Source organism: Lissotriton helveticus, chromosome 8 (assembly GCF_964261635.1).
Source record: "Lissotriton helveticus chromosome 8, aLisHel1.1, whole genome shotgun sequence".
Classification (NCBI taxonomy): domain Eukaryota; kingdom Metazoa; phylum Chordata; class Amphibia; order Caudata; family Salamandridae; genus Lissotriton; species Lissotriton helveticus.
The window spans coordinates 1,689,208,002-1,689,235,555 of NC_136069.1; the positions used below are offsets into that span (position 1 = coordinate 1,689,208,002).

Consider the following 27,554-nt stretch of genomic DNA (forward strand, 5'->3'; position numbering starts at 1 on the left):
AACCTCCGAGGAGACGAGTGCCCCCTCCCCCCTCTGTGTCCTTCCCACTTGCCTACCAATTGTGCCTTTGGAGCCAAAACTAATACATCTCTGTAGCAAAAAAAGAAGCAAAAAACACAAACACAACCTTCTCCCCCCAACCCCCTGAACTAACCCCCGTCCCTGCTACCCTGCTACGCCGGCCAATGTGACCTGACATCCCCCAACAAGCACCTGTAGCCCTTCAAACGAAAACCTAGGGGGTGAGTACTGTCACCTAGTCCCGTAATCTGAGGGCCTCCGTCGACCCCCCATTGCTACATATTACCCGCCACATCCTATCCTGATACCCCTGAATAATGCAATCACTGACAAATTGCAGGCCTCCAACCCACATACTTTCAACACCCTCCCCTCCTCCCCAACAGTTTCGACTGGGCCCTCATTCAGTTCCCACCTCATAAGGACCCCCACACCTGCGGGCCAATCTTCTGGACAATATCCTTTGCCACCCCTGGCGCACAGTCAATATCTACATACGAGAGTCAAAATACATCACGTGCAGTTCAGCCTTTTCCTGCCCTCCAAGTCAATTCTGGTCACCTCACCCCATGTCCGGCGAGGCCGAAAGACTCCGAGGCCGAGTCCTACTGGAGGGTAAGGTATCACAGCGTTGTCGACGACCTCTCCCCATGGAGCCAACCGAGGATGTCGGAGATTGCAGCGTTGTGTTCTTCCATCTGCCCCCGGATCCAGGGCCCCCTGATGCACCTACTTGCTGCTCCAGCCAAGAGTGCACATCGTCCGGGGAAGTAAAGAAGAAAGATTTTCCATCAACCAACAGCTTGAGACGTGTTGGAAAAAACATCATATATTTGATGCCCCGATCTGTTGACTGGGTGTGAGTGTTTGATTGGTTCAGATGCTCCGTCCATCACCACCCCCTTTTGTACCGCTTTGTTCGCCATAAGTTGGCAGGGCATGCTCAGACGTGAGTCCCTTGCTCACTTTGCCACTGGATTCAAGCAAGCCTGGCTGAAGACGGCTGAAATGCCAGAATCCGGTCCTAGGAAGCTTGTTTCTAGTCCAGGGAAGGCATGGCTTGGCAGTTCGGGCTGGACTGTTCCCATGAGGCACAGGGTCAGACTGATTTGCATATGGCCATGTCTGAACTGGGGTGGCAGAGTGGGCTAAAGAACGGTGATGGATCAAACCCAGATCTGTTGACTGGGTGTGAGTGTTTGATTGGTTCAGATGCTCCGTCCATCACCACCCCCCTTTTGTACCGCCGATCTCAAAGCAGCTTTTTAACTCCGTCAAAGGATCGGCGCTCCTGTTGCACTTTCAGTGTAAAATCCGAAAAGAGCCTGATTGTAGCATTGTCCAGACGCAGATCTCCATGTTGGCGGGCTACCTGCAGGATGGCATCACGATCTCTATAATTGAGAATACGTGCGATAATTGTCCTCGGAGGGGCACCCGGGCGCGGCGGAGGGACCGATGCCCTATGAGCACACTCAATAGCGAAGAACTTCAAAAGACGCTTGGGCTGTAAATGCTTGAGGATGAGATCCTCCAGGAACAAGTCCACACTCGGCCCCTCCATCTTCTCTGGCACACCCACCACGTGTATATTATTTCTGCGGGTCCTTCCTTCCTGATCCTCCAGGCGAGCCGTGACTACCTTCTGCTGAGGCGACAGGCGCTGCACCTGTTGTTGCAACTATTTGGTGGTACTTTAAGGTTCAGCAATATCCGTCGCGTTCTGAGTGGCTTTCTCTGAAGTCTTGTTCAAGTCCGCTCTCTGTAGCGCCATTTCAATGGATACCTTGTCTATCTTTGATTCCAGTGTGGTACCCAGCGTCTGGATGGCCTACATGATCGACATCAAGGAAGGTTCTTGTGCTTTCTTCAGAGCACCGGCCTGGGCATCGACCCCACCCCCGTAGTGGCAGTGTAGTTATCCATAGTATTGGTCTGAGTTTTCGTGGATTTCTTAGGCCTCATGACAGGTCCCCAAAGTGCTGGGTCCTCACCGAGGAAGGGGGAGGCGCTTCGCGAGATCACCCCGGCACCACTCCGTCTGCACCCCAGACGTCCGCTCCGCGCTCTCCCAATGTCTTCCTCTGGCCAAGAGACTGGATCCACGATCAGTCCTCCGGGTAGCGCCACCTCTCCTCACGGCCCGTACTCGACCGCCCTCCACTCCACGAGGGCGCACCGCGCCAGACCCTTCTGCCCAAAATGTGCACAGCGCCGCTCGACGGCCGAGAACTGATGCCTCTGACGCCCTCTTCCCTGGCGCCAAACAATGTCACCGGCGCTCCCCTACCGACGATATGTCTCCTGCGCTGTTGAGGCTCCTTCCTCTCCTGCCCCAGAATGCTCTTGTCAGCAGGCGTGTTCCCGGCCTCCGCGCCTGCCACCAGATGGGTTCCACCCCGATGAAGGGCCCTCCGTCTGCCCTGGTCCAGTGTCCCCTCAATGCGCCAATCGTGTTGCCTGCTTATCAGGGCCGCTGCAGGTCTGCGCTGCGGCCCTACCTCCTTACACCTTAGGGGATCTCCACCGGGTCCCCAGCAGCCACACGTCTCGTGCCCCAGTGCTGCTGGCTATAGTCAGGTGCTGTGCTGCAGTGTTCGCCAGTGCCTTTGTGCTCACCGTTCTTGCCCCTCTCCTGGGGGGGGGGGCACACTCCCGCTGATGCCTCTCGTTTGGGCTCGGGCTTCTGGGAGGATCCGCTGGGCTCACCGCTACTCCCGGCGCCCACCGCCGGCACAGAGCAGCCGCCGTCGGCGTCCAGATAAAATTTAGGCCGGTGCCTGGAGAGCTCTCACGCTCGCACTAGGCCGCAGGAGGCCCCAGATGTCGGGCGGCCGCCGCAGCACTTCCGCGAGATCTAGGGAGACCGGACAAAGATCCTCCCCCAGCAGAGCACTTCAGCTCCGCGAATTTGGCCTCCAGGACTGTGAGGCTTCCGGATTTACTGCGGATATCGGGGGTCTTCGGGATTCCTCACCGGAGCCGCGTTAGTATGCGGCCATCTTATGTGCTGCCAGGCCACGCCCCCCTTAACAACTAATTGTTAAACTATTAATTCATCAATTAACACATTAAATATTCAATACATTTTATAAAATTAAATTACTTCCCACCCTATTCCCCTATAAACCCACAACCCGCTAAGGAACTAAAAACGCAGAATTAATGGTAAAATATATTAATAACTAGTAAAACTCTAAAACATATAATAAAATGACAAACAATTCTCATTAAAAACTCTAGAATACATACAATTATTAATAAATCAATATTTTTGTAAACTATATTTTTGTAAACGATATTTATTACAAAGATATTTATGTAATCGATATTACTTACCAGTCAGTCGATATTCTTGTCAACTATATTTTTGTTGGCAATATTTCTGTCCCACAATATTTTTGCGGCGATATTTCTGTCCCACAATATTATTGCGGCGATATTTCTTCTCTGCACCCCCAGTGACAGCCTTTCAGGTTCTGCCAGCAAGCTAGTGCTGCTGTCGACCACAGACACAATTCTGCCCTCCAGCTGCTGAGCCAAGCTTAAACAGGGGAAGGAAGAACAATAGGTTTCCTGTCACAGGGAGGTGTGACCACCTCCCATACAGGGCTTAGTGTTTTGGGGTGGGGTGCTTGCCAGCAACACCAGACAGCTGTGAAGGGCAAATTTGGTGCCCTCCTTGCATACTCCAGTTTGAGCCAGTTAAGAGAGCCCTTGGCTCCCACTCTGGTGCGAAACTGGACAAAGGATATGGGAGTATCTTCCCCTCTGTCCAGCCCCTCCTCTGGGAGTGACCCCCGAGTTGTTCCAACCCTGTCTTAAGGGTACTGAAGGGCTTCCCTATGGGTGAGTCCTGAGATTAGTAGTAGTAAGCAAGACTCAACCCTGAAACTATGTTGCTCTTCGACCGTCTGGACACTCGGACTTCGTTGGACTTCGACTGGAACGGAGACCACACCACAGAAGACTCCTGCTACTCCTGGTCTCGCTGTTCTTCACGTCTTCTTTGTCATCTGTGTCTTGCTTCTACCAGGTCCTTCAACATACCTGTGGGCATCAAGGACAGGAGTCACTCTCCTGCATCTGCAGTGACTGCAACGAAGCTGACCAGTCTGCTACTACTGTCGTCCTACAAACTAACCAAGGTTCAGCAACACAGGTGGTGGTTCTGCAACTCCTCGAGGCCTGACCTCTCCTGTCTGCAATTTTGAGGCCAGTATCCCAAGTCGAAACCACTGGGACCGAACCCCTGTGCACCGCATTGACTTGCCGTTACCAATGCTTTTTGGCTGTGCACTCCAGAGATCTTTGGGCTTCTAGAAGCTCCAGCCTCCAGCATCTTTTCTGCCAAGATCAGCATTCTCACAGCATCCTTTGCACCTTGGACCTTCATCTTTGGTGAGCTGCTCGATTTTTTCTTGCGACTCCTGCGCCTTTGGTCTGTGGGTCTTCTACTGCTTCAGTAGGCTCCCCTGCTTGCTCGGGCCTGCTCTGACTCTCCTGTTGTGGGTGTGTCCATTGGACCTTGCTGGTCCCAATGTTGCTTCATCTTCGTCTTCCACAGCGGATTGGTGTCAGTACAACGCGTTGTATTACAACGCATTCCGTTACAACGCAGATTTTACAACGCGGGATCCATTACAACGGATGTCATTACAATGCATGGCATTACATCGCAGATGCTATTACAACGCATGGCATTACATCGTAAGTATAGGTAAGTTGACTTTTTTTAAAAAATGTTATTTAGTTTATTGTAAATAATTTTTTTTAAATAATTTAATTAAAAGACATTTAAAAATTGTCATTAATTTAATTTAATAAAATAATATCTATTTAATAAATGTAAATATAATAAAAATTGTAATTAATTTAATTTAATTAAAAAAAGTAATTAGTTTAATGTACATATTTTTTATAATGAAATTAAATTAAATTAATAATATTAATTTATTTAATTTAATTAATTTAATTAAAAAATGTAATTAATGTAAAATTATTAATTTAATTTATTAAATATATTTCAATTAATTTTAAAATGGTAAATATAATTTAATTATCCCTAATGCCAAACCCTGCCCTAAAACCTAAAAACACCCCTGTACCCCAAAACCCAAACCCTACCCTAAAACCTAAAAACACCCCTGTACCCCAAAACCCAAACCCTACCCTAAAACCTAAAAACACCCCTGTACCCCAAAACCCAAACCCTACCCTAAAACCTAAAAACACCCCTGTACCCCAAAACCCAAACCCTACCCTGAAACCTAAAAACACCCCTGTACCCCAAAACCCAAACCCTGCCCTGAAACCTAAAAACACCCCTGTACCCCAAAACCCTAACCCTGCCCTGAAACCTAAAAACACCCCTGTACCCCAAAAACCAAACCCTACCCTGAAACCTAAAAACACCCCTGTACCCCAAAACCCAAACCCTACCCTGAAACCTAAAAACACCCCTGTACCCCAAAACCCAAACCCTACCCTGAAACCTAAAAACACCCCTGTACCCCAAAACCCAAACCCTGCCCTAAAACCTCAGTACACCTATACATATACTCCTATACTCATATTTATTTAAAAAATTACTTAAAATAATAAATTTAATTTATAATATTTAAAAACATAAATAAATATTTTTATTTATTTTTATTTATAATTAATATTAATTAAATCATTTATATAATATTAAATAAAATTAAAATAAATTATATACTTACCAATACTTACGATGTAATGGTATGCGTTGTAATAGCATCTGCGATGTAATGCCATGCGTTGTAATGCCATGCGTTGTAATGGATCCTGCGTTGTAATAGCTGCGTTGTAACAGTATTACGATGTAAAAGTTGCGTTGTAAGTGATACACACCTCCACAGCAGTTGGGGCTACCAAGGCGTGTTAGTGCTCCCGCCGGACACAGCCACATAGTCAACGACTTCCAATGAGGGACAGCTTGTGCACCTCTCCTGGTCCACCTTTGCATTGCCTATTCCTCACAGGGGAAGCAACAAGCTCATTTTGACCCAGAACTTCCCAACATTGGTGGGCACTTTGTCTTCAAGCCTTCTGTTTACCTCCGAGTGGCATAGACTCTGTTCCCTCTGCTTGCAGGTTCTTCATTTCCAGAGTCCACCGTTATATCCCACCTGACTCCTTCCTGAACTTCTCCAGAGGCCCTTTCTTCGAAGTCTTCTATTGTCATCTAAGGATGTTTCCAACGTCTCTTCCCTTCATATGCACATGGCTTCCCTGGTGGAGGTAACCTGGTTCCATGGGCATTCACGAGTTGGGTGGCTCTCTCACCTTCTATCCTCCAAGGGAATTCTGAGGCGTATTCTGGGAAAGGTCCTTCTTCTTCCAAACTGCAACGCAACTTCTCCATTGCCTTCCATTGGGCACATGGCTGTGTTCCCACTCTGCACACATGTTTTATGGGGCTCCTGGATACTTACCTTGGGTGGTTCCTTGTGCTCCCAGATCCTCTGGGTCGTCTCGTTCAAGTCACATTCTCCTTTGCAGTTTGCATTTCATGTCTTTAGCATATGATTTGGCCTCCCCCTGTAGACCACTGTATTTTGTGCTATTTATCTGATTGCATTTGAAGTATTCTTGTTTATTGTGTATTGTGTTGATATCTACGGGTAGGAGATATACTAATGTGTTAGTTAGCGTTGCGTAATAAATATGAGTATTTTAATATAAACACCGTGTGGTTCTTTTTTATTTAACTTACACTGCAGATTAAACTGGTAAAAAAAGCTGCTTAGCACTCCTTCAAGATAAGTCAGAAGGCTGCTCTCTACAGCTACCACTCTGAGAGCTTTCTATGGTTATCAAAGACCACTTAAATCATCATAAGGGTTGCGGGATTAGTGCAAGGTGCATCATTTAAATAAGTGTGCACCAAATACTAAGCCAGTCTCTTACACACTTATTTTACTAAACCTTACCCTCTGCCATTTTGACCCTTGGCCCTAGCTACAAGAATGCTCGTCTTTGCTCTCTGAGGCACCAACATGGCAGACACCACATTCCTTCTGTCTCTCTTGCCTGTGTTCCTTGAAAATGCCAACTCCTCTATGTCCTCTGACTCACTCCAGATGTGACTCATCCAGTTCTTGTATATCTTCAATCCCCTCCTCCATTGTGTCCCTTGGCTGTCGTTCGGTTTACTCATTCCTGCCAGACCTCTGGTCCTTGCCCTAAATTTGTGACCCTACTCTGGACATCTGCCTGTGTCCACTCTAATGTATTGTATTGTAATTGCATTTATATAGTGCTTACTAATCCTGAAGAGGCGTCAAAGTGCTTTTACAGCGAGTAGCATGCTACTCTGGAACCCATAAAGGAATAGCGTGGAATTTGTATAGTGAAATGTGAATGTAATTTGAGTCGTGGATAGGTTAGTCAGTTATTTGGATTCAGAAGGATAGCGGTGTTATATTCCATATAGGTACCCTATATAAACGCAGGTAACATTGCAACCTTTCACCTATATTCTTTCCTACATTACATACATAACATTTCTTAGGGACTGACCTTTTACCTAAATACAACACTGCATTCAGAACGCAGGTTTTTCCTTAGTTCGAATCTCATACATTATGCACGAGGTTTCTTGGAAGCACAGCAGGACTACCATCTCCTTTATAATATCTCTGTATAAAGTTCAGGCCCGACGTCATCCTTTAGGCCGACACAAAAACACACAGCAAGGTAGGACCCCTGGGGAGACCTACGGGTATATATACATCACATCTTGCTTAAAAAAAACAGAGGAGACCGAGACTTCCCAGCTGACACACTGACTAGAGACACTGAGGTTCCTGCATGCAGACCCTCCAGCTCACAGTGGTCTAACATTCCTCGCCGGGTGTGCGACTCGAGACCCGGACGGGGTCCCATATTCTCTCATTCTCAGGTAATGGAGTTGACTAGATCCTAGAGGGACTCTTGGCATAGCACCTACACAGATGCTAGGTACATTTAGGTACATCTAGTTCGGGAGACATCGTAGGAGTATGCACTAGTTATCATGTATTTCATGTACTTGTATATATTCATGATTACTGCAAAATGGTAGCAGAGCTGTACCATCCCTTTACTTTCGTAGCACTGCTAATTATATATCTCTGCTACTGTCTAATGGTTGTACAGCTCATCTATTCTACACTAGAATAACAACTGTTCAATACAATCTTATTTCACAAACGTCCAGCATGTTTATTCTGTGTATCTCTGAGACTAACTAAGTTAGCACGAGTGACTGAGCGAAAGGTAGTATATTGTTTCCACGATTCTGAGGGATCAGGATTGTCGTGTTCTGAGGTTGCCAGAATCTATTCTCTCCTTGGTAAGAGGAGACTATAGTGCACTGGGAGCTAGCTAATACAGACAGGCTAACATATCCGGTGGGGGTGCACGGAACCAGTCTGCCTCCAATCCCACAGATTATGTTTTGTTTGTAGGCATGGTGGATTATCTCTTCATGCACCTGCAGGTGGTACACAATGCTGCTGCCGAGCTGGTGTGCAACAAAAGCAGACCCAGCTCAGCCTATGAGTGCATGAAATAGTTCCATTGGTTACCTATGTGCCAAAGAGCAAGATTTTAGCTGCTCAGCCACACACACAAGGCTCTACACCATCGTAGACCTTTAATCCTACAGAACAAAATTGAATGTTATGCTCCAACAAGGTGCTAATGGTGACGCCATCAAGCGGAGGCCAGGACAAAACTTTTAAAGAAAGTAAAGACAGGAGGTCGTACCTTCTCATATCTGGCAGCTAAGCATTGGAACGCATTACCACAAGAGCTTCGTCTCATAGACGACTACATATCATTCAGAAAAAAACTCGAAACCCATCTGTTCAACAAGGCTTAATACTGGACAGCCAAACAATACCTATATACCACCCTACCATGAGTTCTGTTATCCAGCGCCGTGATATCCTAATGGATGAATTTATACGTTATCCAAACGCGCAGATCAGTGGAGGGAAAGAAGAGGGAAAAAGTTTGCATTTATATAGCGCTGGTTATCCCTGATAGGGTGTTGAAGCGCTTTTTCCGGTGAGTAGCACGCTACTCCGGAGCCCATTAAGGATTAATGGTGAATTAGGACAGTGAAATATGAAAGTAATTTGAGTGGTGGATATTAGTAAGTTATTTGGATTGAAAAGGATAGCGGAGGGATAGAAGAGGGAAAAGGTTTGCATTTATATAGGGCTTGTTACCCCTTATGGGGCGTTGAAGCGTTTTTTCGGCGAGTAGCACGCTACTCCAGAACCCAAAACGGCTTTGTGGTAAATTAATATAGTGACATATGAAAGTAATTTGAGTGGAGTATATTAGTCAGTTATTTGGATTGAGAAGGATAGTGGAGGGATAGAAGAGGGTAAAAAGGTTTGCATTTGTATAGTGCTTGCTACCCCTGATGAGATGATGAAGTGCTTTTTTCGTGGAGTAGCACGTTACTCTGGAACCCACAAAGGATTAGTAGTGAATTAGTATAGTGAAGTATGACATTTGAGAAGTGGACATGTCTGGTCAGTACTATTACCATGTGATGCTGTAACAAACAGGGCAGAGTGTTGGCTCATGGACCCTGTCACTAGGGGCCTTGCGCATCTGGAAATGGCAGGACCACCAAGGAATTTTCCTGATGGTGAGCCACCTAGCAAATTCATTGAATACCAGGGCGGATAAGTACAGCCATCGATGCCTAGTGGATCTCGAGTGGCAGTTACACTAAGAGGTGTCATAAGGTCTCTTCCTCAATTGTGGAGAATCTTGGCTTGATCTGTTTGGCATCACCGATAATGAGCAATGCCAGTACATCTCTGTGTTAAAAGTTTCACAGGCGTTTCTCACTTGGAGATGCATTCCGCTTCGAGGGGAACTGTGGACTCCTAGCTGCCTATCTGGACCAAACCACTCCTGCCCTGCGTTTTCAAGAACATCAGGATCAACCGGACCCAAGTCATCCTAGTGGCCCCAGTTTGGGCACAAAGTGTGGTATCCAGAGTTCGTGGGCTTGAACATCTGTTCTTCGATCAGGTGATCCCTATCGGAAGACTTGCTGTCAAAAGCAACTTAGCAGGCTTTTGCACCAAGGTCTTCACAATCTCTACCTTCATGCTTGAAGATTGAGCAGCGAAAGCTGAACACCTTCAGCCTTCCTCCGGTTGGTGTTGATGTTTTGGTTACCAGTTGTCTTGGTTACCAGTTGTCCCTCAACAAAAAATGTATACGCCTTTCTCTGGGACCAATATGCAGCTTGTTGGGGAACTTAGAAGATAGCCCCCACCACTCTACTATATCTAATGTTCTGATGATTATTTTGTCCTTAGCCTTGCAAGGCCCTGCTCTGGGCTTAGAAAAAGAGTACGTTTTGGCACTCTCGGCCTTTTCGAGGTTGCTGGATCAGCTGTCTTTGTTTAAGTGTCCAGGTGTTATGAAATTTTTGAAAGGGTCAAGCCTTTGTTTCCTCCATCTCCTTTTATCATGCAACTGTGGAACTTTAACTTAGTCATCACTTTTCTGATGTGCACTCCATTTGAGCCACTTCACAGCTGTTCCATGCCGCTGTTTACCCTGAATGACAGTTTTCCTTATTTCCAGAAAATAGTTGCGGCATGGGAGTAAGATTCATGCTTTCTGTGTTAACCCACCATACTCCACTTTCTTCCCAGACACACTCTTTATGTGGGCACTGGCTTATTTGTTCACTAAAACAGTAACGCCATTCACGCTGTTCAAAATATCACCTTTCCTGCATTATAACCTCTGCCTCACTCCTCTAAGGAGACTGCCTCGCTTGAATCCCAAGACTGTGCTGAGCTTCTACATAAATCATATCAGCTCTTTGTGGCTTCGCTGAAGTGAAAAAAGGCAAGGCTGTGTAGGAGAGACACATCTTCTGTTGCATAATGCTCTGCATTAAGATTTCAGGTTCAGGTTTCAGGTTTTAGAGTCTTTATTTCGATTTAAAAGAAAATCATAAAAGACAGATAATAACAGACATTAATTAATAATAAGTACATATTCGTTAAGTTCATAAAATTGGTATTAAATGACATGAAAGACAATCCTGAGACAAGATGACTAAAATTAGAGAAAAAAAGAAAAACGGAAAAGCTTACAGATAAATTCCAAACAGTCTTTTGTAAGAGAAGCAGAAGTGAACAATCCAATTATATGATATTAAATGGGTCAAAGGAGGACATTTGTAAGATCAATAAGCTGAGCAAAGAAATGTTCAAACAAAAGTACATCACATCAATCACAATGATTAGGCTAATGTTTTGACCTGATTATCCAGGCCCACCCCAGATATTTTGCCAGGCTCACTGAAATGACCTCTGAAGTGTTAGTTTTTAATACACAAATGGCCTCGTCAGATTTTCTAAGAGGCAGGCGCTGGAACAGTGGTTTTAACCATTTGGCTCGCGGTGCCGAATATCTAGGGCAGGCAAACAAAAAGTGACCCACTGTTTCCTTGTGGCCGGGGCACCATCTACACTGATCCGTGGTGCTTGTTGACCAACTTTTCGTAAATGTGTTCAGTGGCAATACGCATTAAGATTTATTATGCTTTGGCAAAGAATACAGACTCCAGAAGAACTACATGTTCATTCTAATAGGGTCAAAGCTGCTACCACATTGTTATTTCATGGGGTCTCTCTTCTAAACATTTGCCTGGATAGTCAGGTGTACCAAGAGGGGCATTTTACCCGCTCAGTGCTGCAGAACGTTCTGGTTTGAAGCCATCGCAGATCCACCTCCAAATAGGTACAGCTATGGTGTCTATTCAAAAGAAGAAAAATCTGTGGCTAGAATTCTCTACCAGAAGAACAAGTGACTCACCTTTGTAACACTCTGTTTGATAGAGACTCTGTCTAGAGATCTCACTGACTCTCCCATCCTCCACCATTCTGAGGATGCCCACTGTCAATTAATAGGATCCCAAGTCTAGGAATCTGCACACTGGTCACATCAATTTTCTTTTGAAGCTCAGTGTCTGGGGGCGCCAACAGTCTCAACAGCAATTGACATCAACACGTGGGTATAGTGCCTATGTAGGCTCCATACATAATTTCCGGAGCGGCACCATCGCGGAGCCGCAAGGAGCTATCTACTTGCACACAGAAGGATGCTGAAATGTTTCTAGATCCAGCCTGAAGCCTGGATAATATTAAAAAGGTAAGGAATGTGCAGCTAGATAGAGTCTCTAACAGAAAGAGTGTTACAGACGGTAAGTACTTGTTCAATAATGTTGATAATTATCATTAGAATGTGAACAAACACGATATCTGACAATGCGCTCACCCCTGTTGTTTCTGACCAGTACTGACTCCTCATAGTGTATGTATAAATGCCCCTCCCTAGTCTGTACACACTCGGGGTGGGTGGGTCACACACCTGAACAGAACTCCCCTCCCTTTGCCTGCACACAGGGGGGGTCACACACTTGATAAACACATACTTTGTCTGTGTTTGGACACACGGGGTAAATACACACCTGCCACACACACAAACATTTCCTGTCTCTGCAGACGTTCGAAGATCACACACCTGGCACCAAAATGTGATCCCTTTGCCTGCACATACTCCGGGAGACATACACAAACACACACCCTCCCTGTGTCTGCATATACTGAGGGTCACATGCCTGGCATAGAAATCCACTCCCTGTGTCTGCACATTCATGGGGGGATTTAACACAAGTGGCACAGAAACCCTATCCCTGTGTCTGTATACCAGACACTGGGGGTCACACACCTGGCACAGACATTACCTTTCTGCACCTTCTGAGGTGATTTTTGCAATATTATTTATATTAAACCATATATACATATAAATAAAACCACCTTTCATGCATTCACCTATTGACTGTGGAACAAACTCAGTTCTGAACAATTAGAAACAAGGATAACATCCAGTACACATCTAAACACAATAACTTCAGTTCAAAAAACTATATGAGTGGCTACAGAAAGCTTTGGATATCCTAATACCACTAAAAACGACACAACAGACCAAAAGAAAACAGGCACCTTGGAGAAATACAGAGCTAAAAGGGATAACAGAACACATTTGAAAGCTGCAACGTGCCTGGCTCAAAACAAACACCAATCAAGACAAACTTCATCTACAGTAACTTAACAGAATATACAAGTCATGTATCAAAAAAGATTTAAAAATATACTATATCAGACAGAATTCAAAATGCTAAATGTGTAAATAAAGAATTCTACAAAATTCTCACTGAATTTTGTAAACTAATTTGCCTAGAAAAGCTCACACCCATTACTCAAGATTTAACAGACAAACTGACAAATCATACAAAGCCAACGCAAACACATTGGACTCATATTTAAAACAAAGTCAAACCACCAGCACCAACCTTTTTCAAAAACAACAATCCAAGAATATGCTAACTCAATCCCTTTATTGCTTCCAACAAATTTCACACATTGAATTTATGGACCTGGTCAAAGCAATCAGACCTGCCGGCAGCACTTCTGACCTGTGTCCACCGCAAACCTTCAAGAAAATTCTTCGAATAACCTCTGCTGCCAGACCTGTAAGAAGAATCATCAACAATTCCCTATCTATGAGAATATTTCCAGACAAACTAAAGCAAGGCAGACATACACCGATTACTAAAGAAAACAAACCTGGACCCCCTGAACCCCGACAACTACAGACAGATTACAAGTGGACCTTACCAGGGCAAACTGATAGAAAGAGCAGCATTTGCTCTGATGTCACAGTTCATTGAAGATAATGCCATACTTTCAGACTCAAATGTGATTCCGTCCCGGAAGAGGCACATAATCTGCGCTTGATGCCATCTGGGATGACCTGAAGGACACAGTTGCCCGCAACAGCATTGCTGTACGACTTCTCTTGGACCTCTCGACTGCCTCTGACACAGTTGACCATGAGACTATTGACAGAAAGACTCTATCAAGCCAGCATAGAGGAGACTGCTCTAGGGGAGACAGGATCACTTCCTACCTCCACAACAGAACTAATGTCATCCTGACCCCCCATTTCTCTTCTGAACCATACTTCACAAACGCAGGGGTCCCTCAAGGCTCTATCATCTCACCCATGCTTTTTAACATCCACAAGAACTCATTACCAGCACTGATCAAACAGTTTCACGAAATTTATTCAACAAAGGAACCTTCGCGCTAGAGTGGCACCTCGCCTCAAAATCCAACCATACAAGAGCAAAAACATGCGTGGCACATCCTTCTCTGTTCAAGCAGCCAACCTATGGAACTCTTCACCCCCAAACATAAGATCCACAGATAACCACCTTATCTTCAGAAGAACTCAAGAGTTGGCTCTACAACACATAACCACTATACTCAAACATAAATATACAGAATATCCTTCTGTATGTAAGCATTTATTTGGACTATAGATGTGTACCTACATGTGTGTACTGCTTTGTATAAACCTCTATAATAATTATGCATTTAACGATGTAGATATGTGTTTGTTCTGCTTAACAAATGTTCATATTACTTTAGTAACACTATAGTTACATTATTCTATGTTTACCATGTATATAAGTGACTGCATAAATAAGTACATCTTTTATCATAACTATTTATCTACAATTCCTCCACTTTTAAATTACAAAAAAATATATAAAAATAATTTAAAGCACAGAAACACTGGAAAATCTGAGTTTATTAAATTCAACTTAAATCTACATATATTACCTTTTATATATATATATATATATATAAATGTCCCATGTATGTATGTAATCTTTATATTTATTACATTGTTTCTAATTCAGCATATCAAATGCACCACCCTATATCTCACCCTATATCTCTACAATGAATCCACTACATCCACTCTGACTCAGCTTAAACTTCTTTCTACGACTCTTTCCAATACACTAACCTATTGCTCACCCTATACATCCCTCACTATATCCTCTGCCTCCACTCTCTCATTCATCCCAAACCCAATACCAGTACTATAATACCCCAAATAACCCTTTCTAGACTCTTCCCTCCACTACTTCTCTTTGCATCTTCTCGTACCTCTTTTACTATTTAGATCTCCAAAACTTGCCTTTCTAACCGCTTCCCTCTGACTCTTCCCTCTCCACCCACCCTTACTCAATCCAAACCCCCTCTTACTGCTAAGAACTCCCCCCCAAAAATAGACCATTCCCTCTTTTATCACTCTTTTATCACTCTATTATTCCTTTTCAATCCAAATAACAGACTAACATGTCCATCCCTCAAAACAAATTAATTTCACATCTCCCTACACTAATTCACCACTAATCCTTTTCGGGTTCCAGAGTACCGTGCGACCTGCCAAAAAGTGCTCCAAACCTCATCAGTGGAGCAAGTGCTATATAAATGTAAACCCTTCCCTCTTCCATCCCCCACTATACTTTTCAATCCAAATAACAGACTAACATGTCCACCGCTCAATTTAATTTCATATTTCCCTAGACTCATTTACCACTAATCCTTTTTTGGTATCACCGAAAAAGCACTTTGATACCTCAGCAGGGCTAGTAAGCGCTATATAAATGCAATTACCATACAATTTGCCACACACAGCTCTCTGTGTGTGCACACACAGGGTGGCCAAACAACTGGCACAGAAACCCCCTCCCTGTGTCTGGATGCACTGAGTGGGGTCACATACCTCGTGCACACACACACATACTCTCTCTGTACTTGCACACACCTGGATGGTCACCCATCTGGCATTAACACTGATACACAAATGCCATTCCTGAGTCTTCATACAGTAAGAGCTGGGTGGCACCTAGCACAAAAATCCCCTCTCTATGCCTACATACTTTGGGAGGTCACACATGTGGCACAGATAACGCCCTGTGCCTGCAGACATTGGGGGGGGGGGGGGTTACAAAAATGGTTGGCCCAGAAATCCTCTCCCTGAATAGGCACATACTGGAGGTTCACACAGCTGGAAGACACTCACCTTCCCTATGTCTGCACACATTGGAAGGGGGTCACACACTGGCACAGAAATCCCAACCCTGTCTGAACACACTGGGAGGGGGTCACTCGCCTGGCACAGACTCTGGGACGCATTGTGTACAGAAGCCAGAATGAGTGCCCTGCACCTGGCAGGGTCCCACTCCCGTCCCAGGTCACACAGAGCAGACTGAGGGTGGGGGCGGTCACTCAGCCCCCACCACGGGCCAGCCATAGACTCTGCAGATCTGACAGAGACGGTTCAATTCCTGGAAATCATGTCCCTTCTGGTTAAACGCAGGTTCACTCACGGTGCGTGTGCAGAGCAGCGCCTGGTGCGGCGGGCAGGGCTTCAGGCCTCCTCTGGCCCCTGGGTCTGCGCCTCCTCGGCCTCAGCTCTTGGGGAGTGGAGAGACAGGTGTGTAGTGCGGGCAGTGTGGAGAGGGCGCGATGCGGATAGCGCTACGCGGAGCGGAGAGGCGCTAGAGTGACAGTGAGTGTGAAAGCCGGAGTGAGGGGTGCAGGCTGGCAGCTGCTGGGCGTGCAGTGCGGGCAATGCGGATAGCGCTGCGCGGAGCGGAGAGGCGCTAGAGTGACAGTGAGTGTGAGTGGCGGCGTGCGGTGCTGGAGAGTGAGGGGTGGAGGGCTGGCGAGCTGCTGGGAGTGCAGTGGTGGACAGGCTGAAACAGGAGGAGGCCGAGATGTTATCTGCGGGAGGGGGTGGGGGCCGCAGGCTTCACCCCGGGCCGCCTTATTTGGCTGAAAACGTTTATTTTTCCTCAGAAATGAGAACGAAGAAGCTCGACTGGGCGAAAGAATAACTTGTTTGACAGCTTTTGACCCCGGCGCGGCCTCTGCTTCCAGCTAAATGTACATTCCAGCGCCATGAACCCGCATGTGGGGGCGCTATCGACAACAACCAGCCCTCTCTCCCCCTCCTGGGCTGGCACCGAGGGGGCTCTGCAGCCCTCCCCGCCCCCTCCTGGGCTAGCACCGAGGGGGCTCTGCAGCCCTCTCTGCCCCCTCCTGGGCTGGCACCGAGGGGGCTCTGCAGCCCTCTCTGCCCCCTCCTGGGCTGGCACCGAGGGGACTCTGCAGCCCTCTCTGCCCCCGCCAGGGTCGCACTGGCCTAGAGGGCAGTCCGGCAGTGCGTGGCCGGTTTCAGTCTGCGTGAGGGACAGTTTTATGGTCTGCTGAGCAGGGTTTACTCTCGATTACCCTGCAGTTGAAAGAAACATTGCCTGCAGCAAGCTGCATCTTCTATGTAGTCGTATAAACATGATAAAACCCCTTCTAATGCGTGTCTTTACGAGTTCAAAACTGTCCCAATTTTCAAATGGTACATGTGTCAGCTTTCTTATTTACTAAGGGGCCCCATTTCATTTCCTGCCCGGACCTATGTTCCCTCCCAGGGCCAAGGGCTTGCTTCACTCCGGAACTGTAGCCTGTAAAACTCCACCTATGGACAACAGGAGGGGACACAAGGCGCCGGAAGCCTTTCAAAAAGGAACACTGAGAGATTGTCAACATACCTACAAGATGGAAACAATAACCACAAAACTATTCACAAAACATGGCCCTTGCTTTATAGAAACAAGATATAGAATTTTTTTTAAATGGCCCGTGGCTGACCTCTTAGAATTATGCGATTTTGCGGCCACACCCACATAATCCATTATCTGATGCATAGTCTGGAGATTTCCGCAAATAAAAAAACAAAAAAAACGTTACAAGCTCAAACGGATGAAAAGTTAATAAAAATCACAACAACAGTGTTCCCTGCAACTCTGTGGATTACCCTTCATACAAGTGACCGTAGAGGTGGGCGACCAGAGAAAGCTCGAGCCGCGTGCCTGTTTCTGACTCTGCCAAAGCTCAAGCCAGGTGTCTGTTTCTGACTCTGCCATAGAGGTGGGCGAGCCAGAGAAAGCTCGAGCCAGGTGTCTGTTTCTGACTCTGCCATAGAGGTGGGCGACCAGAGAAAGCTCGAGCCGCATGTCTGTTTCTGACTCTGCCGTAGAGGTGAGCGACCAGAGAAAGCTTGAGCCGTGTGTCTGTTTCTGACTCTGCCGTAGAGGTGGGCGACCAGAGAAAGCTTGAGTCAGGTGTCTGTTTCTGACTCTGCTGTAGAGGTGGGCGAGCCAGAAAAAGCTCGAGCCGCGTGTCTGTTTCTGACTCTGCCATAGAGGTGGGCGAGCCAGAGAAAGCTCGAGCCAGGTGTCTGTTTCTGACTCTGCCATAGAGGTGGGCGAGCCAGAGAAAGCTCGAGCCAGGTGTCTGTTTCTGACTCTGCCATAGAGGTGGGCGAGCCAGAGAAAGCTCGAGCCAGGTGTCGGTTTCTGACTCTGCTGTAGAGGTGGGCGAGCCAGAAAAAGCTCGAGCCGCGTGTCTGTTTCTGACTCTGCCGTAGAGGTGGGCGACCAGAGAAAGCTCGAGCCAGGTGTCTGTTTTTGACTCTGCCGTAGAGGCGGGCGACCAGAGAAAGCTCGAGGTGCCTGTCTGTTTCTGACTCTGCCATAGAGGTGGACGAGCCAGGGAAAGCTTGAGCCGTGTGTTTGTTTCTGACTCTGCCGTAGAGGTGGGTGAGCCAGAGAAAGCTCGAGCCGCGTGTCTGTTTCTGACTCTGCCATAGAGGTGGGCGACCAGAGAAAGCTCTAGCTGCGTGTCTGTTTCTGACTCTGCCATAGAGGTGGGCGAGGCAGAGAAAGCTTGAGCCGTGTGTTTGTTTCTGACTCTGCCGTAGAGGTGGGTGAGCCAGAGAAAGCTCGAGCCAGGTGTCTGTTTTTGACTCTGCCGTAGAGGCGGGTGCCCAGAGAAAGCTCGAGGAGCCTGTCTGTTTCTGACTCTGCCATAGAGGTGGACGAGCCAGGGAAAGCTTAAGCCGTGTGATGTTTCTGACTCTGCCATAGAGGTGGGTGAGCCAGAGAAAGCTCGAGCCGCGTGTCTGTTTCTGACTCTGCCTTAGAGGTGGGCGAGCCAGAGAAAGCTCGAGCCGCGTGTCTGTTTTTGACTCTGTCGTAGAGATGGGCGAGCAGAGAAAGCTTGAGCCGCATGTCTGTTTCTGACTCTGTCGTAGAGGTCGGTGAGCCAGAGAAAGCTCGAGCCGCATGTCTGTTTCTGACTCTGCCGTAGAGGTGGGCGAGCCAGAGAAAGCTCGAGCTGCGTGTCTGTTTCTGATTCTGCCGTAGAGGTGGGCGAGCCAGAGAAAGCACGAGCCGCGTGTCGGTTTCTGACTCTGCCGTAGAGGTGGGCGAGCCAGAGAAAGCTCGAGCCGCGTGTCTGTTTGCGACTCTGCCATAGAGGTGGGCGACCAGAGAAAGCTCGAGCCGCGTGTCTGTTTCTGACTCTGCCTTAGAGGTGGGCGAGCCAGAGAAAGCTCGAACCGCGTGTCTGTTTTTGACTCTGCCGTAGAGATGGGCGAGCAGAGAAAGCTTGAGCTGCATGTCTGTTTCTGACTCTGTCGTAGAGGTCGGTGAGCCAGAGAAAGCTCGAGCCGCATGTCTGTTTCTGACTCTGCCGTAGAGGTGGGCGAGCCAGAGAAAGCTCGAGCTGCGTGTCTGTTTCTGATTCTGCCGTAGAGGTGGGCGAGCCAGAGAAAGCACGAGCCGCGTGTCGGTTTCTGACTCTGCCGTAGAGGTGGGCGAGCCAGAGAAAGCTCGAGCCGCGTGTCTGTTTTTGACTCTGCCATAGAGGTGGGCGACCAGAGAAAGCTCGAGCTGCGTGTCTGTTTCTGATTCTGCCATAGAGGTGGGCGACCAGAGAAAGCTCTAGCTGCGTGTCTGTTTCTGACTCTGCCATAGAGGTGGGCGAGGCAGAGAAAGCTCGAGGCGCGTGTCGGTTTCTGACTCTGCCGTAGAGGTGAGCGAGCCTGAGAAAGCTCGAGCCAGGTGTCTGTTTTTGACTCTGCCGTAGAGGTGGGCAACCTGAGAAAGCTCGAGCCAGGTGTCTGTTCCTGACTCTGCCATAGAGGTGGGCGACCAGAGAAAGCTCGAGCTGAGTGTCTGTTTCTGACTCTGCCCAAGAGGTGGGCGAGCCTGAGAAAGCTCGACCAGGTGTCTGTTTTTTACTCTGCCGTAGAGACGGGCGACCAGAGAAAGCTCAAGCTGCGTGTCTGTTTCTGACTCTGCCATAGAGGCGACCGACCAGAGAAAGCTCGAGCTGCGTGTCAGACTCTGCTGTAGAGGTGGGCGAGCCAGAGAAAGCTCCAACCGCGTGTCTGTTTTTGACTCTGTCATAGAGGTGGGCGACCAGAGAAAGCTCGAGCTGTGTGTCTGTTTTTGACTCTGCCGTAGAGGTGGGCGAGCCAGAGAAAGCTCGAGCCATGGGTCTGTTTTTGACTCTGCCTTAGAGATGGGCGACCAGAGAAAGCTCGAGCCGCATGTCTGTTTCTGACTCTGCCGTAGTGGTGGGCGAGCCAGAGAAAGCTCGAGCCGCGTGTCTGTTTCTGACTCTGCCAAAGAGGTGGGCAACCAGTGAAAGCTCGAAATGCGTGTCTGTTTCTGACTCTGCTTTAGAGGTGGGCGAGCCTGGAAAAGCTCGAGCCAGGTGACTGTTTTTGACTCTGCTGTAGAGGTGGGCGACCAGAGAAAGCTCGAGCTGCGTGTCTGTTTCTGACTCTGCTGTAGAGGTGGGCGAGCCAGAGAAAGCTTGAGCCGCGTGTCTGTTTCTGACTCTGTCATAGAGGTGGGCGACCAGAGAAAGCTCGAACTGTGTGTCTGTTTTTGACTCTGCCGTAGAGGTGGGCGAGCCAGAGAAAGCTCGAGCCATGGGTCTGTTTTTGACTCTGCCTTAGAGATGGGCGACCAGAGAAAGCTCGAGCCGCATGTCTGTTTCTGACTCTGCCGTAGTGGTGGGCGAGCCAGAGAAAGCTCGAGCCGCGTGTCTGTTTCTGACTCTGCCAAAGAGGTGGGCAACCAGTGAAAGCTCGAAATGCTTGTCTGTTTCTGACTCTGCCTTAGAGGTGGGCGAGCCTGGAAAAGCTCGAGCCAGGTGACTGTTTTTGACTCTGCTGTAGAGGTGGGCGACCAGAGAAAGCTCGAGCTGCGTGTCTGTTTCTGACTCTGCTGTAGAGGTGGGCGAGCCAGAGAAAGCTTGAGCCGCGTGTCTGTTTCTGACTCTGCCATAGAGGTGGGCAAGCCAGAGAAAGCTCAAGCCGCGTGTCTGTTTCTGACTCTTCCATAGAGGTGGGCGATACAAAAGGGGGGGGGGAAGGCATGGCTTGGCAGTTCAGATCTTTTGACTGGGTGTGAGTGTTTGATTGATTCAGATGCTCCATACATCACCACAACCCCCAACACACTTTTGTACCGCTTTTGGCCGCCATAAGTGTGGCAGGGTATGCTCAGACGTGAGTCCCTTGCTCACTTTGCCACTGGATTCAAGTAAGCCGGGCTGAAGACGGCTGGAATGCCGGAAACCGGTCCTCGGAAGTTTGTTTCCGGTCCAGGGAAGGCATGGCTTGGCAGTTCGGGCTGCACTGTTCCCATGAGGCACAGGGTCAGACTGATTTGCATATAGCCATGTCTTAACTGAGGTGGCAGAGTGGGCTAAAGAACGGTGATGGATTAAACCCAGATCTTTTGACTGGGTGTGAGTGTTTGATTGATTCAGATGCTCCGTCCATCACCACCCCCTTTTGTACCGCTTTTGGCCGCCATAAGTGTGGCAGGGTATGCTCAGACGTGAGTCCCTTGCTCACTTTGCCACTGGATTCAAGCAAGCCGGGCTGAAGACAGCTGGAATGCCAGAAACCGGTCCTCGGAAGCTTGCTTCCGGTCCAGGGAACGCATGGCTTCGCAGTTCCGGCTGGACTGTTCCCATGAGGCACAGGGTCAGACTGATTTGCATATAGCCATGTCTGAACTGGGGTGGCAGAGTGGGCTAAAGTTCGGTGATGGATTAAACCCAGATCTTTTGACTGGGTGTGAGTGTTTGATTGATTCAGATGCTCCGTCCATCACCACCCCCTTTTGTACCGCTTTTGGCCACCATAAGTGTGGCAGGGTATGCTCAGACGTGAGTCCCTTGCTCACTTTGCCACTGGATTCAAGCAAGCCGGGCTGAAGACGGCTGGAATGCCAGAAACCGGTCCTCGGAAGCTTGTTTCCTGTCCAGCGAAGGCATGGCTTGGCAGTTCGGGCTGGACTGTTCCCATGAGGCACAGGGTCAGACTGATTTGCATATAGCCATGTCTGTACTGGGGTGGCAGAGTGGGCTAAAACACGGTGATGGATTAAACCCAGATCTTTTGACTGGATATGAGTGTTTGATTGATTCAGATGCTCCGTCCATCACCACCCCCTTTTGTACCGCTTTTGGCCGCCATAAGTGTGGCAGTGTATGCTCAGACGTAAGTCCCTTGCTCACTTTGCCACTGGATTCAAGCAAGCCGGGCTGAAGAGGGCTGGTATGCCAGAAACTGGTCCTCGGAAGCTTGTTTCCAGTCCAGGGAAGGCATGGCTTGACAGTTCAGGCTGGACTGTTCCCATGAGGCACAGGGTCAGACTGATTTGAATATAGCCATGTCTGAACTGGGGTGGCAGAGTGGGCTAAAGAACGGTGATGGATTAAACCCAGATCTTTTGACTGGGTGTGAGTTTTTGATTGATTCAGATGCTCCGTCCATCACCACCCCCTTTTGTACCGATAGAGGTGGGCGAGGCAGAGAAAGCTCGAGGCGCGTGTCTGTTTCTGACTCTGCTGTAGAGGTGGGCGACCAGAGAAAGCTCGAGCTGTGTGTCTGTTTCTGACTCTGCCGTAGAGGTGGGCGAGTCAGAGAAAGCTCGAGCCGCGTGTATGTTTTTGACTCTACCGTAGAGGTGGGTGACCAGAGAAAGCTCGAGCCACGTGTCTGTTTCTGACTCTGCCGTAGAGGTGGATGAGCCAGAGAAAGCTCGAGCCGCATGTCTGTTTCTGACTCTGCCATAGAGGTGGGCAATCCAGAGAAAGCTCAAGCTCCGTGTCTGTTTCCGACTCTGCCATAGAGGTGGGCGAGCCAGAGAAAGCACGAGCCGCGTGTCTGTTTCTGACTTTGCCGTAGAGGTGGGCGAGCCAGAGAAAGCTCGAGCCGCGTGTCTGTTTTTGACTCTGTCATAGAGGTGGGCGACCAGAGAAAGATCGAGCTGTGTGTCTGTTTCTGACTCTGCTGTAGGGGTGGGCGAGGCAGAGAAAGCTCGAGCCACATGTCTGTTTCTGACTCTGCCGTAGAGGTGGGTGACCAGAGAAAGCTTGAGCTGCATGTCTGTTTCTGACTCTGCCATAGAGGCGACCGACCAGAGAAAGCTCGAGCTGCGTGTCAGACTCTGTTGTAGAGGTGGGCGAGCCAGAGAAAGCTCAAGCCACGTTTCTGTTTCTGACTCTGCTGTAGAGGTGGGCAACCAGGGAAAGCTCGAGCTGCGTGTCTGTTTCTGACTCTGCCGTAGAGGTGGGCGACCAGAGAAAGCTCAAGCCGCGTGTCTGTTTCTGGCTCTGCTGTAGAGGTGGGAGACTAGAGAAAGCTCGAGCCGCGTGTCTGTTTCTGCCTCTGCCGTAGAAGTGGGCGAGCCAGAGAAAGCTTGAAAGCACTAAAACTGCCATGTTCTATTATATATTAGGGGCTTAAAGGAAGTTTTGATCCCCTGCCCTATTATGTACTAGGTTCTTATAGGGTACCTCATGCCAATCAAAGGGGTACCCTCACCCATAGTGTTCCCTAGTGTATGTAGGTGTTTTCGCTGTATTCTGTCTATTCACCATAGCACTGGCACTAGGCCTGGTTAAGCAGAGCCCAGGGACAGTCAGAGTCAGGTACTATCAGTACCAGCCTGCATAAAAATGGGGGGTGCCCAGGGCACAAGATGACTTTGCAACGGCTGGTGCTCAGGGTCAGCTGTAGCAGTTGTTTAGTAACTCAGTAAACCAGACCACAGAGACTTACTGTCTTCCTGCCCCACCAGGCCCCTGTAATGTGGCACCAGCATTAAGGGCAATACCCTGCCATACTGTAAATTGAAGCTTAGAGCTAAGTTTTGATCTGGCCCCAGCCTCTGCCCTTTGTGTCATTCTCACCTCAGTCCCCTGCCTTTTGTGGCCTGCCTGCTCCACAAGCAGTGTCACCCCCACTGGGCCATCACTTTCAGGCCATGATGGAGTATACAGGGGCCTCGCTGGGGTGGCAGGTGATTTTGTGCCCTTAGGCCATTGTCATCTAAGCCCCCCACCCGAAGCAGCAGCAGCAGCAGCAGTGGAGTTCTTTTCATGGACCCTCTCCTGCTGGGTCATCTCCCTGGGGCTATAGTGGGTTGGGGAGTGTTTAAGTAAGAGACAGTAGTGGCTGGTGGAATTTTAAAGTGATGGGCATACTACGAGCGAGAGAGCAAAGCGATCGAGCCCGACACTTTTGAGTGGGGTTTGGAAGAGGTTCTCACCCCGAGAAAATATAAAACAATTGTTGTATTTTGGTGAAATTTTTAGCGCTATTTCTGTGATAAATGGGCCAAAAATAAAGTTCTTATATGCATTTATAAAGGAAAACTAAAAAAACAAAAAGTAGTCAGTTAAGGCAAACATGGGCCATACCTAAATTGTCGCTGGTCCTGAACTCTTGAATACTGGAGGTGCACTGAGCAGAGGAGGAGAACGACTCATGTGACCATAGCAGGGATGGTAGGGTTAGGTTTTACAACAGCAACATTCCAGGGGGTGGGGTGCCAGGGGAGATATGAGTCAGTGATGATTCCGCAGAAACTGGAATCGAAGGCTAAAAACATTTTGGCACCGAGCCAGTGCCCTCTCTGGCACCTCGATCCCACGAAGACTCATCCATGATCGAAGCCACTTTATTGTCTCTCAGACTGGATATACTCATTGAGAAATTCTATTATTCACTTTATTAATGGATGAAAAAACAATTCCTCTCGACCATTAGATGGAATTCTATTAGAAAAATGCCTTTATCATTGTAAAAGTTTCATCTATACTAACAAATAGTATCATGCTAAGTGTGTGTTTTGAGCTTGATCACTGTATGTTTATCTAGATGAGAGGCAGCTGTGTCCTGAATTATTCTGTTTTTAAATTATCATGTCATGGTATGTTATATCATTGATTTTAGAGATATTCTGATAGGAGAAAAGAATATTTGAATTTTGTTTCTATGTGTACGCCTGGCCTTCTTAAGAATGAATTAGCAATTATTCTACTAAGGGTCATATTTATTAAGCAAAATTGCAATCACAACGAATTTCGGCGTTTGCGAATGCAATTTTGCCCAATGGTACGTATTAAGGCAAAATAAGCAATCGCAAAATTTGCGATTCCTTATTTTGCGATTGCATTTAAGGAATCGCAAATTTTGCGATTCCTTAAATGCAATGTAAGAAGCACAAAAAAAGTGCAATTTGGCCATAAGGAATCGCAAATTACCACCAACTTGAAAAATGCACTTTTTTGCATTTTTCAAAGTGAAATGTGAAGCTCATCCATGCCCTTAGGGCATGTATGTGAGCCACATGTGCACCCATGCTTATTTCACAGGTGCAACAGGGTGTCCTTTTGACACTCCTGCACCCTTGAAATTGCATTCTCAATTTGCGATTCGCTAATTGCTTATCGCAAATTGAGAATGTCTTCCCAGTCATTCCTATGGGCCTCTAGGCTCATAGGAATGAATGGGGAGGCATTCCTTAATTGCGAATCGCAATTTGCGTTTCGCAATTAAGGAATATGTAGGATTCTCAAAATGTATTGCAAATCCTACACACATAGCATTTTGCGATTCTCAAATCGCGATTCGCAAAAAATCGCTATTTGAGAATCGCAAAATGACTTTTTGATACATATGGCCTATAATGCTAAGTAAATAAGTAGGTGCCTAGAGATTTGTTTGCACAATTTCAGGAAAACAACAGCAGGCAAAGCGCCACCTTGTATCCATGTGGTGCAGTGTATAAAGAGGGTTCAGCATTATTTTTGTTAATGACTATGCGCTGACTGAATAAAGGGGCAGATTTACAAGCCCCGTGCGCCGCTTTTACACCGCCGTTGCGTCACTTTTGTGACGCGGCGGTGGCGCAAAAGATGCGCCATGGTGCGGGGTATTTACAACGTGACGCATCTCCCAGATGCGTCACATTGTAAAGCCCTGCGCCAGTAGAGGCGTACCATCGCAGGGGGAGGCGTTTCGGCGCAGGAACGCCTCCCAAAAGTGGCTGAGTGAAATCTACAAGATTTCCCTCAGTCACTTTTGGGCCCATGTTGCGTCAAAACCCTGCGCCTGCTTGAAGCAGGCGTAAGGATTGACGCAGCATTGTGCACATAGGGCCCCCCTAATCATTGCTGGAGCTGCATCGCGCTTGCGACGGAACTCCAGCAATCCGCCGCTTTTACGGCACAGATGCGTGACGCATCTGTGCCGTTTTTGCCCCATGGTGTGCCGCATTGTAAATGCGGCGCATCAAAGGGTGGCGGAGCTGCGGCACACAATTACTGGCGCATCACTGCTGATATGCAAGGATGTGCCAGTAATTGTAAATCTGCCCCATAGTGTTTTATCCTCAGGACAGCAGACCGTTCATCAAGAAGTGGGTAGTTATATTTTTCTAAGCATCACCCAATTTTAATTGTGTCTAGTAGTGGGACGACCTGCAATTTCTCCTTAGGGCACTTACGGCCAGCACTCTCGCTGCTTAAATGCTGCTTTGAAGGAATAATGTATTCTAGTGTGCTGTTGGGAACATTGGCACCAGTCTGACCACTGACGTGTGCAACTTGACAGCACTGCAAAGGTGGAAATTGCCCGCTTTTACAAATGTCAAAGTGTATTTCTGTAACATGTGGAAGCTTTGACATTATCACGTCACATTATAGCACCGCACTGAGAAGCATTTGTTTATAGTGATAGTGCTTACACATTAACTTGTGATCATTCTGCCCCTACCCCCACTCTGGTGACAGTGACGTTAGTGCACTAAGAGGCAAGACAGTTGTCATGTGAACTCTGTATGTGGGCTAGATTCCATTTAGCTTCAGCAACATCACAGTCTATCAAATCAAACACACCATGTTTCTGTACAGCTTGCATTCTGAACATGCAAAGTGCTTACAGAAAAGGAAGATCAGTAACATTAGGGGGCAGATTTACAAGCCCCTTGCGCCTCTTTTGCGCCGCCGTTGCGTGTGACGCAGCGGCGGCACAAAAGATGCGCCATGGTGCGGAGTATTTACAACGTGACGCATCTGGGAGATGCGTCACGTTGTAAAGCCCTGCGCCATAAGGAGGCGTTCCGGCGCAGAGGGGCTTTCCTGCGCAGGAACGCCTCCTACAAGTGGCTGAGTGAAATCTATAAGATTTCATTCAGTCACTTTTAGGCCCATGCTGCATCAAAACCCTGCTCTTGCTTGAAGTATGCGTAAGGTTTGACGCAGCATTGGACAGATAGGGCACCCCCGAGCCTTGCTAGAGCTCCAGCAATGCGCCGCCTTTACGGCACAGATGCGTCACGCATCTGTGACGTTTTTGCCCCATGGTGCGCCACATTGTAAATGCGGTGCACC

General features: G+C 47.8%; 1 protein-coding gene across 2 annotated transcripts in view; it reads right to left on the minus strand.

Annotated features, from left to right (window-relative positions):
- LOC144773631 (TRPM8 channel-associated factor homolog) overlaps positions 1–16,642 on the minus strand; it is a 149,313-nt gene extending 132,671 nt beyond the window's left edge. The window contains exons 1-2 of one of the 2 annotated variants that reach the window (XM_078658777.1): positions 16,589–16,622; positions 16,334–16,484 (exon numbers count right to left, since the gene is read on the minus strand). The gene's annotated coding sequence lies outside the window, so the exon portion shown is untranslated. Of the gene's footprint in view, positions 1–16,333 lie in introns of both variants that reach the window. The other variant, XM_078658778.1, reaches the window with a different exon arrangement.
- Between the last annotated feature and the right edge of the window lie 10,912 nt (positions 16,643–27,554).